Below are 13,528 nucleotides of genomic sequence, written 5' to 3'. Positions count from 1 at the left end.
AAAACAGCAATGTACTATTGTATCAAACACCACTATACCATTGAGTCGTAAAATACTGAAATGGGGCAGATCTGGACCAACTAAGTAGAAATACAGAAATATGTATGGGATAATGCAAGATCTTGCTCAGTAAAGTACCATCCACATACAATAAGGAATGTAAAGGTGACAGGTGGATTAGATCTCTTCAAACCACTTGTCCTGCTTATTTAAATATCTTGCAAATTAATTGTAAATAAAGACCAACAGAGATGCACCTTCTTTACAAATGGCTAATACTTTGCATGCAGGTATCAACGTGAACCAATCACATTTCTGTTTTCACAGGTCATTGGTACGATATGTATCTCTGTGCTCGTGAACCAATAGTTCTGAACTTTAATCCATTTATGTCATTCAACCCTGACCCAAAACCCGAATACAATGATCAACTCACCCGAGCAACCAACATGATTGTATCTGCCATGCGTTTCATGAAAACCATATGTGCCGGTTACCTGAAGCCAGAGGTTTTCCATCTCGTCCCTGCCAAAAGCGACACTCTGGCTTTCAAGAGGTTTATCCGTTAGGTACCATCATCTCTCTCATGGTACGGAGCTTACATGATGAACGCATATCCTCTGGACATGTCGCAGTACTTCAGACTTTTCAACTCCACTCGTCTACCAAAGCCCAACCGCGATGAACTTGTGACAGATAACAAGGCAAAGCACCTACTAGTGTTAAGGAATGGGAACTTTTACATATTTGATGTTCTGGATAGAGATGGGAATATAAAACGAAAGCTGCAGAAATTCAGGCACAATTGAAGTACATCCTCTCAGACAGCACACCAACACCAGAGTTCCCACTTGGATATCTAATTAGTGAAGAAAGAAACACATGGCCGTGCTAAGGCAGAAGCTCCTCGATAACGGAAATGCAGAAGTCTTGAAAAAGGTAGACTCAGCTGTTTTCTGTTTGTGCCTAGATGATTTCCCTATTAAAGGCAACAGCCATTGGTCACACACCATGCTGCATGGCTCGGGACTCAACCGCTGGTATGATAAATCGTTTAGTATCATAATGGCTAATGATGGCACCTCTGGTGTTAATTTTCAGCACTCTTGGGGGGATGGCGTTGCCATACTAAGATTACAGAATGAGGTGTACAAAGACAGCACTGAGAACCCTGCAATCTCTTCAAAAGATATGCCCGCCTCTGTGGACTCCTCTAAGGAAGTGACGAGGCTCCAGTTTCAACTGAACGATGTCTTGAAAGAAGGGATCACAAAAACCAAAGACCACTTTGATACTAGTGTAAAGACACTGACCATTGACTCCATGGAATTCAAACTTGGAGGCAAGGAGATACTAAAGAAGTACAAGATCAGCCCAGATGCTATCGCGCAGCTGTCCTTCCAAGTTGGTTTCCTTCGGCAATATGGCCAGACTGTAGCAACCTCTGAGGCTTGCAGCACGGCAGCTTTCAAGCATGGCCGCATAGAAACAATGCGTCCGGCTTCTGTGTATACCAAGAAGCTCTCTGAGGCCTTAGTAAAAGAACCTTCCAAGTACAGTCCCGATGAACTCTGCATGATGATTAAGGAATGCTCCAAGTACCATGGGAATCTGATAAAAGAAGCAGCAATGGGTGAGTACATCGTAATTGAGTGTATATGCTTGCTGTGCTGAAAAAGGTAACATTTCTGTGATGGGACCTTTTAGTGTGTGAATTTGACTATAATCTTTGCTACTAAAAAGTATTGGTTTTCATTATTTAAAAAGAAAAGCTATTGGTGGTTCGAGATCTTTTGTCCAGTAAAGCACAAATCTTGTTAATTTCACAGAACTGCTAAATCGTGGGCCACATGATTCAGTATCATTACTGAGGATATACCAGTAGATGTATCTACAAAAGTGAAGTCTGAGTAAATGTTTTGCGAGGGACTGCTGGAAACCATCTCAAGGCCGGAAATATCACCCAGCTAATATGCTCCCGCTGCTACAACCCCTTACGAATCACCGATCCGTGATTCAACGATCCGTCCACCAAGGTAGAACTATACAATGAAACGCTACACCTTGCCATCGACCCTTATCCCTTGATCAAACGCAAACCAGTAGCCCATTTAAACTCCTGACACATCACTAACCTCAAAGCACTACGCTCTACAAAGAGAGTAGCCAATAGTTTGTGGAAAAAGACTCCCTCAGTTGCTAATAAAGAGCATTTCACCACCACCTCCAAAACTTATAAACAGGCCATACTCCAAGCCAAAAGCCGAATGTACAACGAGCGTTTAGAAAACTCAAACATGTTGGAGCTCTTCGCCATCTTGCAAGAATTTGAATCACCAACACTCCACCCCCCTACCTTCTAGCCTCAAAGACATCACTTGGTGCCCTAATATCCAAAAGGCACTTCTGGTTAAGAGCTCCCTACTACAAACTATAATTGTGGCAACAACAACAAAAATGATACTCACCGAGACACCTGCCGACCACCTGACCCTATGTCCCGCTCTATCCCAATGTTTGATTTTACCTAAGTGTCTATCCCCTTGTTTGAGTTTACCTAAGTGTCTTACCTAAGTTGGGAAAGTCATCAAAGGTCTGAAACCATCCAGATGCCAAGAGGATATCGGCCCAGCCTCACTCATTAAAGACTGTGCAGTAGAGCTTGCACCTTTTATCGCATCGCTTATTAACAATTCCTTTACCTCTGGCAACATACCTGCAAATCTAAAAGATGCATGAGGACTCCCACTTCTTAAGAAACCTACACTAGACCCCAACATCCCAACCAACTATCGTCCCACCTTACTAAAGATACTGGACAGAGCAGCATACCTGCAAATACAAAAGCGTCTCGAAGCGAACAACCACCTTGGACTATGCCAATCTGGTTTCCGTCCCACACTCCTGGACCTAAAAATCCAAATGGATGAAATTAAGGACAATGGTAATCTGGCCCTCCTGCCTGACCTCTCAGGAGCCTTTGATCTGATGGACCACGAAATCCTCTGCCAACTGTGGGAAACCAGAGGGTGTCTCACCCTCTAATCCCCAGGGATATCTCTCTCTCAGGTGGCCAGGGCACAGAAATCGCCTTTGGATGCAGACCCTTGGGGTGGTCCAGTGTGGGAGGATCACCTAGGTGAGAGGTCTTTGGCGAGTGGGGGTGAGGCAGCCAATGGTGAGACACGGTACTCCCCCCCCCCCCCTTATTTGTTCATCTACCCCATCCTATTTTATAGGATTTTCCGGAGTACCAACTCCCCCGACCCCCTTTATACACAAACACTGGGCCGAGGAAGAGGGTGATCACATCGTACTGGATATGTCCCGTTAATCGGGTCAGGCAAAGTCAGGCACTTTACACTAAGTGCATACATCTGATGCCTTTATTTGTGTGAGGAGAGCTAACTGGTAACACCTAAAGACACACTGTGAGCAAGGCCGAACACGAGTACGAGCATAACCTCCGGGATGAAGGTGCACCCACTGGAGCAGAGCAACAGACCAAGGGATGAGAGCAGCAGGCCGAAACCCCCAACGGTTTCCTACTGGAGGTTGTTGCCTCTGACAGACTGCAAAAGACATGTAAAGAAGGCCCGATCGCACAAGTGAACATTGCATTGTGTTTCAAGGACGCCAGTGACCCTCCCGGGTGAACGGCAGAGTTGGGGAGGAGAGGCCAAGCCTGTGGCACTAACCTTGAATCGTGAATTGGAAATAGCAAACCAAGAAAGAAGCGCACACAGACTGTGAGTTGGCAAGCGACCTGAGAGACTGATGTGTGTTAAAGCGAATGAAGGAGCAACATTATATCACAAGTGAAGGCTGAACGCGTGTGGATGAGATGCGAAGAAAGGCAGACCTGTGAATGAACTTTGAAGTAAAGGGCAGCTGTGAAATCAGCGATACTAAGTAACGGAGTGGTCCGACAAAAGGAAGTAGCCCATTTGAAAGTCTCAGTGAAAGGTGCATTGTTTGAAGTTATAAAGCGAACCAACAGCAAAAGGCGAATTAAGTGAGAATAAATGTGTGCTTTGAGTTGAAGTGGCCCTGCGGTGGTCTGTAAAGAGAACCACGCACATTCGAAAGTCTTCGACATCTGAAAGGGTTCTGAGCCCGAATGAGGGAGTCCCAAAGTACAATAAGCCTGGTGAAAGGAGCCCCTTGCAAGTTTGTGTTGAACTGTGACGTGAGAGGTCTGAACCTGACAGAGCGGGACCTCCGCAAACTGTGTGCTGTAAGGTCTGAGCCCAGCAGAGGGGGACCTTTTTTGAACTTTACGTTTGTATTTGTATTTGTTTTATTTATAAGGCGCAAACCAACAGGCCCAGGGGCATCAGGGCGCAATTTGTACAAAGTTACAAGAATGCATATATACAGACATGAAAATTACAGAAATTAGCAATAACAGAAATATTAACAGGGTTCCTATCTACAAATATTACAGTGGTTTCAGTGCCGCTAAGGCTTAGCAGTGGAAATACCCATAGGGTGTACAGCCAAGAATAGTAACGGATGTCGGCAGGTCAGAGCAAGTTAGACAGTGGTAGCATGTCTTAAAGTTGGTCGAAAAGCCATGATTTGGTTTTGGCCTTGAATGTGTTGAAAGAGTCTTCAGCTCTGATTTTAGCGGGGAGGGAGTTCCATAGTTTAGAAGCCAGGACAGGGAAGTCCGAGCCCCCCGCTTTTTGCAATTTAAACCTTGGGATCGATAGACAGTGGGACTGAGCAGTTCTTAGTGGTCTGGAGGTCGAGTGGCGCGACAGCCGACTGCAGAGGTAGATAGGGGCCTTGTTAGCCAAGCATTTGTGCGTAAGGGCGAGTGTTTTTAGTGAAAATCTCTGCTTGACAGGTAGCCACTTTAGGTTGGTTCTAGATTCTGAAATGTGGTGGTTGCAGGGAATGTTTAAGGCAGCACGAATGGCATTGTTCTGGGTTGTTTGGAGTTTATTCAGGTTCTCTTGGCTGGTGCCTAAGTAAAGAGCGCTACAATAATCGATTTTAGCCATAATGAGGGTTCTAGCTAGTGTGACACTGTTAGAGGTGGTAAGAAACGGTCTGCAAGCTGCAATAAGTTTGCAGGTATATACCGAGGCAGATCTGACTGCATTTATTTGTCGGGATAATGATAGGGTGGCGTCAAGGTAGAAACCTAGCATTTTAGTATCTTTTGAGACACGTATGGTGTTACCGTCAATGGTGAATGATTGATAGACGGCTCTAGGTAGACGTCGTTAAGGGCCTTGGTGTCAGCTAGATAATCACCTGTGATGGGAATGAGTATCTGGGTGTCATCCGCATAGTTAGTGTAGGAGATACCCAGATAGCCATGCACATCAAAGAGAGGTTTTGTGAAGATGTTATAGAGTGTAGGTGACACGCAAGATCCCTGAGGTACGCCGCAGTGAATTGGGGAAGGGTTCGCGGCTGCTGAAGGGGCAAAGACCCTCATGGATCTATTGCTCAAAAAGGATTTGATCCAGGACGCAGCAGAGGACGAGAAGTTGGCAGCAGAGTGGAGGTGCTTGCATAGGATCTGCTGTTTGACCAAATCAAATGCGGCTGAGAGGTCGAGAAGTACTAGCATTGCTAGTTTGCCCTGATCCTTCAATGCCTCAATTTGGGTTTTTAGGTCTATTAACGCAGTTTCCGTCCCGTGTCTGGGGCGAAATCCGGATTGTCGTAAACCTAGCAAGTTGTTAGAGTCCAAGTAATCTTGGATCTGAAGGTATGCTGCGCGGTCAAGAATCTTGAGCAAGAACGGAACCGTGGTGATAGGTCGGAAGTTAGTAGGTATGCTTAGGTCTAGGGATGGTTTTTTAAGCAAAGGGATCACCCAAGCGTCCTTAAGGTTGTCTGGGACAATACCTGTACTAAAGGAGGAGTTGATAAAGGCCGTAATGAATGGGGCCAAATCATGTGCATAGTCCTTAATGATGGGAGCTAGGCAGGGGTCACTTTGGCAGTTGGACGGTTTAATTCTCAGGATGCTATTTTCTACCTTGGTAACGGTGGGTGGTGAGAAGGCAAATGGTTTGTTGTTAGCAGTGTCTGGAGGGGGGCTCTAGCCGGGGAGTGTGAAAGGTTGACGAGCTTCAGGCAGTCCTGCTTGTCTTTAATTTTAGATTGTAACGTAGAGATTTTATTTAGTAAGGCTGCTTGAATGTTACACCATTTACTATCTTTCGGGCAAGTGTCAGGGGGGAGACTGGGGTTTCTAGCTCTTTTAGGATTCTGAAGAGCTCCTTTGTATTCGAATCAGCTTGCAGAATGCGATTGTTAAGAGATTCTTTTTTGCAGTGATGATAGCATCTTTGTAGGTCAGTGAGGCAAGAAGGAAACCATATTTATGCTCATCATAGGGGTGGCTTTTCCATCGATTTACAGCACATTGTTTAGCTTTGCGGAGCAATCTTAACTGTGGGGTGAACCATGAGTTGAGATGTGCTTGTGGTTTAGCCTTCCTGAGTTTGAAAGGTGCTATAGAATCTATGGCCGTAAGCATAGTTTGGTTGTATGTGTCGGCTAAGGAAGTGGGATCAGAGCAGGTGTTGGTGGCCGCATTATGGGAAGGGAGTAACAAAGGGAGGAGTTTCTCCTTAGTTATGTCCTTTTTGCTTCTAGTAGGGAGTGCTGGGGCTATCAGTGTCGGAGTTCGCGTGGTAGCTTCGATATTAAAAGTTATAATGTGATGTCAGACCATAAGCAGGGGGTATTGTCAAGAACCTTAATATTGCAGTTAGAGCCAGCTAAAAAGTCAAGGGTTCTGCCTTTGGTATGGGTGGGTTCTTGAATGTACAAGGTGAGGCCGAGGTCAGTTAGAACATTCTCCAGATTTATTGCGACAGGATCTTTTGGGTCACCAAGACCTAAGTTAAGGTCGCCTAGGATGATGGTTTGTGAATTATTTTTAGTATTGTCAAGGAGGAGAGTGGATGTTTCTCCGACAAAGGTCGGTGCCGGACCTGGGGGCCTATAGATAAGGTGGAGGGTGGCTGTTTGGTTAGGCATTAGTGATAGTTTGACTGACAACGACTCAGCTGATTCGAGTTTGGAGTCAGGTAACACTCTTAGGTCAAGAGCGATTTTATGGATGAAGGCCACACCACCGCCTCTGGATTGGGCAGTAGTACGGTCACATCGTGTGATGCCGTAGTCAGATGGTAAGGCCAGGGATAGTGAGGGGCCAGATGCAGCATGTTGGAATGTTGGAACAAAATTTTAAAAGAAAGAGGCTTTAAGGTGGAAGGCTAGGCGGACCGCAATCAATGGTTTGGAACCGTTTAGCGTGTTAGAAACCGAGCCAGAGTGTGTCATCCTGCCTACAAGGACAATCTTACTCCGTGAGGTTTAACGTGAGGAGAGCTGTTTCCACCATCTATATTGTTTTGTACACTGATTTTTCCTTTGCATACATTTACACTTTTTGTACAAGAGATAGGGCAGGCATTAGGTTTTTGTTCGCATAGGCCATTTTGATTTGAGTTTCTCCAACTCCAGCATTTTCAATAAAGGTTTTACAAATTGTATCCATTGCGTCAGTGTCATACTTATGATAATGCCGTCCCTACACAACATCTCTCCTCAGCTGCGTACTTTTCCACCAAAGCAATAGCTTGGATCGATGTGCTTCCTATCATATAGAACAATGAGGGTCTTCTCCACCTCCGCCCTTCCAGTCCCTGTCACCAGTGGGGTTCCCCAAGGACCTTGCACCTTCCCGACGCTCTATAACATCTTTACAAAGCCCCTCTTCGACCTTCTTGACACTATGGGTATCTTCTACACCAACTATGTGGATGATGCCCAGATCCTCCTACTCATCTCTCGGTGTGGTTCTAGGGACTTCTTACCTGGGACTACTTTTGAGGCTATTTAAACCACGCCCGACCAGCAACACACGCTTTGCGTTATTCTGCATCCAGCAGCGTAACGCTCACCGTGCCTGCAGCCTGCATCCAGTCTTCTGCCACGCCCGCCTCGAATACGGAGCTCCTAAAACAAAGAGGAAAGAAAGGGACAAGGTTAGAAAACAAACTTATTTCTATTCCACACCTGATTCTGGATCCATCTCGTCTCCGGACCTGTAAAGAACATCATTTCTGCACGCGCTGCACCTCCAGCTGTAGTGCCGCACCATACTCACCAGTCTTCACAGCATCCTTCGGGTCGGCGCTGCCTCCATCATTTCTTCGTGGAACTTCGGCACCTAGGAGACAAAAGAAAACCACAAGGTGAGCCGAGGGAACCAACATATATCATTCTTACCACCATAGACTTACCTGATTTACCACCGGAGGCATCCTTTTGTGACTCTCCATATATTCACGTGCCGCATCTTTAAAGAGAGACAAAACAACACGATTTCCACGTGCAACATTTACCGGACAGCGCCGGGTAATACAGACTCTTACCTGAGCGCCACCAGCTGCCACAAGAGCATCTTTTCACGAGCCAGCTGCAAGACAAGAAAGGAAGGGGGGAACAAGAGTGAACATCGGGCATATTGAACTCTATGAACTTAATACTTACTGTTCCTCACCAGGAACCTCAGAGTCAATACTCTCCCGAGCCTTCAAACCAGTGAAGTAACTGGAATCGACGCGCCCCTGCAAATCCACGCAGAATGGAGAGCTCATCTTTCAAGAATATAAGGTGAGATTGCTGTGTGGGCATTTCGGAGGTGATTAGTTGGGGAGGACTGTGGGGGTGCCATCACTTGAATCCACAAGTGGCTAAATCCATCTCTCCACTTGCAGGAGAATATTTCTACGGGTTAAGCAGACAAGATTAGGAGGGCAGGTCCAGTCATCGCTGCACTACGCATCACGTGGGTGGAGACCGCAGCTGTCCGGGTCCAACCGACGCCCCTGTGGGAGCCAGGTGAGCGTAACACCTACCACCATCTCTAAGATAAGAACCATCCTTCAGGGCCTTCCGGAAAGGCCTTAAAACATGGCTCTCCACTCAAAATATTAAGGGGCCGATTCATGGAACAAATGTGCGCCGAAACTCTTGGCGCAAGCGTGAAAAATGAAGCACACACGCACGCGTGCGATTCATGGAAGCTCCTGCGCGTTTTTCCCAAAATGTGGCGCACACGTCATTGCAACACCCCGAACGCCATGCTCGACGCGCACAGGGAAAGCACACAACGTCTGTGTACACACCAAAAAGGGGGCAGGACACAGGGCGTAACACGCGGAACGGGGAACAACGTGTGAAAAAGAAGGCGTAACTGGGGAAGTACTGCAGGGAACTACACGGAACGCCCACACGCACCCGAACAACCCGTAGTCATGGATTAGAATACGGGAAAACCATGCACGGCAAAAGACGCGCATAGGCGTCAACGCATCCACCACACGAAGGCAGGCCCAAGCGTCCCCCCGCACAGTATAAAAGTGCGCGCAAACAACAAACACGTTTATCCAGCTACGATGAATGCCCCATTTGTCGCAGCACTGATCGTGGGACACCGCAGGAGGAGGAGAATAGACAGGGCCCGCATTTTTTCACCCCGGACAAGCCTTTTTGGGGTGCCTGACGACCAGGTCTACGACAGGTATAGGTGTCCACCTCGTATCATCCTAGACCTGGTCAGGGAGATGGGAAGATGACCTTACACCCCCCACCCTCTGCTCCCAAGCATTGAGCCACTTGCGGAAGGTGCTCAATGTCTTGCATTTTTTGGCCACTGCGTCATTTCAGTGGACTACTGCCATAGTGGGGGGGGGTCTCACAGGCCACGCAGTCACGCTGCCTACACCAGGTCTTGGCAATCATGACAGCGCGCCCCTCAGTCCGCAGGCACATATACATGCCCAGAACACCCGCAGAAAGGTAGGCCGTTGTCCAGGACTTTTACAGGGTGGCACACTTCCCCAAAGTGCTCGGTGCCATAGATTGCACCCATGTGGCCCTACGTCCACCTAGGGCCACTGAGCACATCTACCGAAACCGCAAGCACTGGCATTCCATCAACGTACAGGTGGTATGCGATGCAAAGGGAATCATCACCTCCGTCTATGCAAACTACCCTGGCTCCACCCATGACAGTTTCATATACAGAATGTCCACCCTGAGCCAGGCCCTGGAAGCTGGGCAGCATGGTGACGCATGGCTCCTAGGTGAGTACAAATGCCTGTGCACATGCATGCATGTCACACACACACAAATACACAAACCCCAATAATCACAACCATCATCACCTCTCCAGGGGACAGTGCCTACCCTCTGAGCAACCACATGATGTATTCTGCGAAATCCTCTGCCAACTGTGGGAAACCAGAGGGTGTCTCACCCTCTAGTCCCCAGGGATATCTCTCTCTCAGGTGGCCAGGGCACAGAAATCGCCTTTGGATCCAGACCCTTGGGGTGGTCCAGTGTGGGAGGATCACCTAGGTGAGAGGTCTTTGGCGAGTGGGGGTGAGGCAGCCAATGGTGAGACACGGTACTCCCCCCCCCTTATTTGTTCATCTACCCCATCCTATTTTATAGGATTTTCCGGAGTACCAACTCCCCCGACCCCCTTTATACACAAACACTGGGCCGAGGAAGATGGTGATCACATCGTACTGGATATGTCCCGTTAATCGGGTCAGGCAAAGTCAGGCACTTTACACTAAGTGCATACATCTGATGCCTTTATTTGTGTGAGGAGAGCTAACTGGTAACACCTAAAGACACACTGTGAGCAAGGCTGAACACGAGTACGAGCAGAACCTCCGGGATGAAGGTGCACCCACTGGAGCAGAGCAACAGACCAAGGGATGAGAGCAGCAGGCCGAAACCCCCAAGGGTTTCCTATTGGAGGTTGTTGCCTCTGACAGACTGCGAAAGACATGTAAAGAAGGCCCGATCGCACAAGTGAACATTGCATTGTGTTTCAAGGACGCCAGTGACCCTCCCGGGTGAACAGCAGAGTTGGGGAGGAGAGGCCAAGCCTGTGGCACTAACCTTGAATCGTGAATTGGAAATAGCAAACCAAGAAAGAAGCGCACACAGACTGTGAGTTGGCAAGCGACCTGAGAGACTGATGTGTGTTAAAGCGAATGAAGGAGCAACATTATATCACAAGTGAAGGCTGAACGCGTGTGGATGAGATGCGAAGAAAGGCAGACCTGTGAATGAACTTTGAAGTAAAGGGCAGCTGTGAAATCAGCGATACTAAGTAATGGAGTGGTCCGACAAAAGGAAGTAGCCCATTTGAAAGTCTCAGTGAAAGGTGCATTGTTTGAAGTTATAAAGCGAACCAACAGCAAAAGGCGAATTAAGTGAGAATGAATGTGTGCTTTGAGTTGAAGTGGCCCTGCGGTGGTCTGTAAAGAGAACCACGCACATTCGAAAGTCTTCGACATCTGAAAGGGTTCTGAGCCCGAATGAGGGAGTCCCAAAGTACAATAAGCCTGGTGAAAGGAGCCCCTTGCAAGTTTGTGTTGAACTGTGACGTGAGAGGTCTGAACCTGACAGAGCGGGACCTACGCAAACTGTGTGCTGTAAGGTCTGAGCCCAGCAGAGGGGGACCTTTTTTTTAACTTTACGTTTGTATTTGTATTTGTTTTATTTATAAGGCGCAAACCAACAGGCCCAGGGGCATCAGGGCGCAATTTGTACAAAGTTACAAGAATGCATATATACAGACATGAAAATTACAGAAATTAGCAATAACAGAAATATTAACAGGGTTCCTATCTACAAATATTACAGTGGTTTCAGTGCCGCTAAGGCGTATCAGTGGAAATACCCATAGGGTGTACAGCCAAGAATAGTAACGGATGTCGGCAGGTCAGAGCAAGTAAGACAGTGGTAGCATGTCTTAAAGTTGGTCGAAAAGCCATGATTTGGTTTTGGCCTTGAATGTGTTGAAAGAGTCTTCAGCTCTGATTTTAACGGGGAGGGAGTTCCATAGTTTAGAAGCCAGGACAGGGAAGTCCGAGCCCCCCGCTTTTTGCAATTTAAACCTTGGGATCGATAGACAGTGGGACTGAGCAGTTCTTAGTGGTCTGGAGGTCGAGTGGCGCGACAGCCGACTGCAGAGGTAGATAGGGGCCTTGTTAGCCAAGCATTTGTGCGTAAGGGCGAGTGTTTTTAGTGAAAATCTCTGCTTGACAGGTAGCCACTTTAGGTTGGTTCTAGATTCTGAAATGTGGTGGTTGCAGGGAATGTTTAAGGCAGCACGAATGGCATTGTTCTGGGTTGTTTGGAGTTTATTCAGGTTCTCTTGGCTGGTGCCTAAGTAAAGAGCGCTACAATAATCGATTTTAGCCATAATGAGGGTTCTAGCTAGTGTGACACTGTTAGAGGTGGTAAGAAATGGTCTGCAAGCTGCAATAAGTTTGCAGGTATATACCGAGGCAGATCTGACTGCATTTATTTGTCGGGATAATGATAGGGTGGCGTCAAGGTAGAAACCTAGCATTTTAGTATCTTTTGAGACACGTATGGTGTTACCGTCAATGGTGAATGATTGATAGACGGCTCTAGGTAGACGTCGTTAAGGGCCTTGGTGTCAGCTAGATAATCACCTGTGATGGGAATGAGTATCTGGGTGTCATCCGCATAGTTAGTGTAGGAGATACCCAGATAGCCATGCACATCAAAGAGAGGTTTTGTGAAGATGTTATAGAGTGTAGGTGACACGCAAGATCCCTGAGGTACGCCGCAGTGAATTGGGGAAGGGTTCGCGGCTGCTGAAGGGGCAAAGACCCTCATGGATCTATTGCTCAAAAAGGATTTGATCCAGGACGCAGCAGAGGACGAGAAGTTGGCAGCAGAGTGGAGGTGCTTGCATAGGATCTGGTGTTTGACCAAATCAAATGCGGCTGAGAGGTCGAGAAGTAGTAGCATTGCTAGTTTGCCCTGATCCTTCAATGCCTCAATTTGGGTTTTTAGGTCTATTAACGCAGTTTCCGTCCCGTGTCTGGGGCGAAATCCGGATTGTCGTAAACCTAGCAAGTTGTTAGAGTCCAAGTAATCTTGGATCTGAAGGTATGCTGCGCGGTCAAGAATCTTGAGCAAGAACGGAACCATGGTGATAGGTCGGAAGTTAGTAGGTATGCTTAGGTCTAGGGATGGTTTTTTAAGCAAAGGGATCACCCAAGCGTCCTTAAGGTTGTCTGGGACAATACCTGTACTAAAGGAGGAGTTGATAAAGGCCGTAATGAATGGGGCCAAATCATGTGCAGAGTCCTTAATGATGGGAGCTGGGCAGGGGTCACCTTGGCAGTTGGACGGTTTAATTCTCAGGATGCTATTTTCTACCTCGGTAACGGTGAGTGGTGAGAAGGCAAATGGTTTGTTGTTAGCAGTGTCTGGAGGGGGGCTCTAGCCGGGGAGTGTGAAAGGTTGACGAGCTTCAGGCAGTCCTGCTTGTCTTTAATTTTAGATTGTAACGTAGAGATTTTATTTAGTAAGGCTGCTTGAATGTTACCACACCATTTACTATCTTTCGGGCAAGTGTCAGGGGGGAGACTGGGGTTTCTAGCTCTTTTAGGATTCTGAAGAGCTCCTTTGTATTCGAATCAGC

The 13,528-nt window shown here is 47.3% G+C and overlaps 1 pseudogene; it reads left to right on the top strand.

The window, feature by feature from the left end:
• Window positions 1–341: 341 nt before the first annotated feature.
• Window positions 342–1,674, top strand: LOC138561962 (carnitine O-palmitoyltransferase 2, mitochondrial-like; annotated as a pseudogene).
• The last annotated feature ends 11,854 nt before the right edge of the window (window positions 1,675–13,528 follow it).

Source organism: Ambystoma mexicanum, chromosome 1q, assembly GCF_040938575.1.
Source record: "Ambystoma mexicanum isolate Mex_15411 chromosome 1q, UKY_AmexF1_1, whole genome shotgun sequence".
Taxonomy (NCBI): Eukaryota; Metazoa; Chordata; class Amphibia; order Caudata; family Ambystomatidae; genus Ambystoma; species Ambystoma mexicanum.
This window is presented reverse-complemented; position numbering and strand designations above follow the sequence as displayed.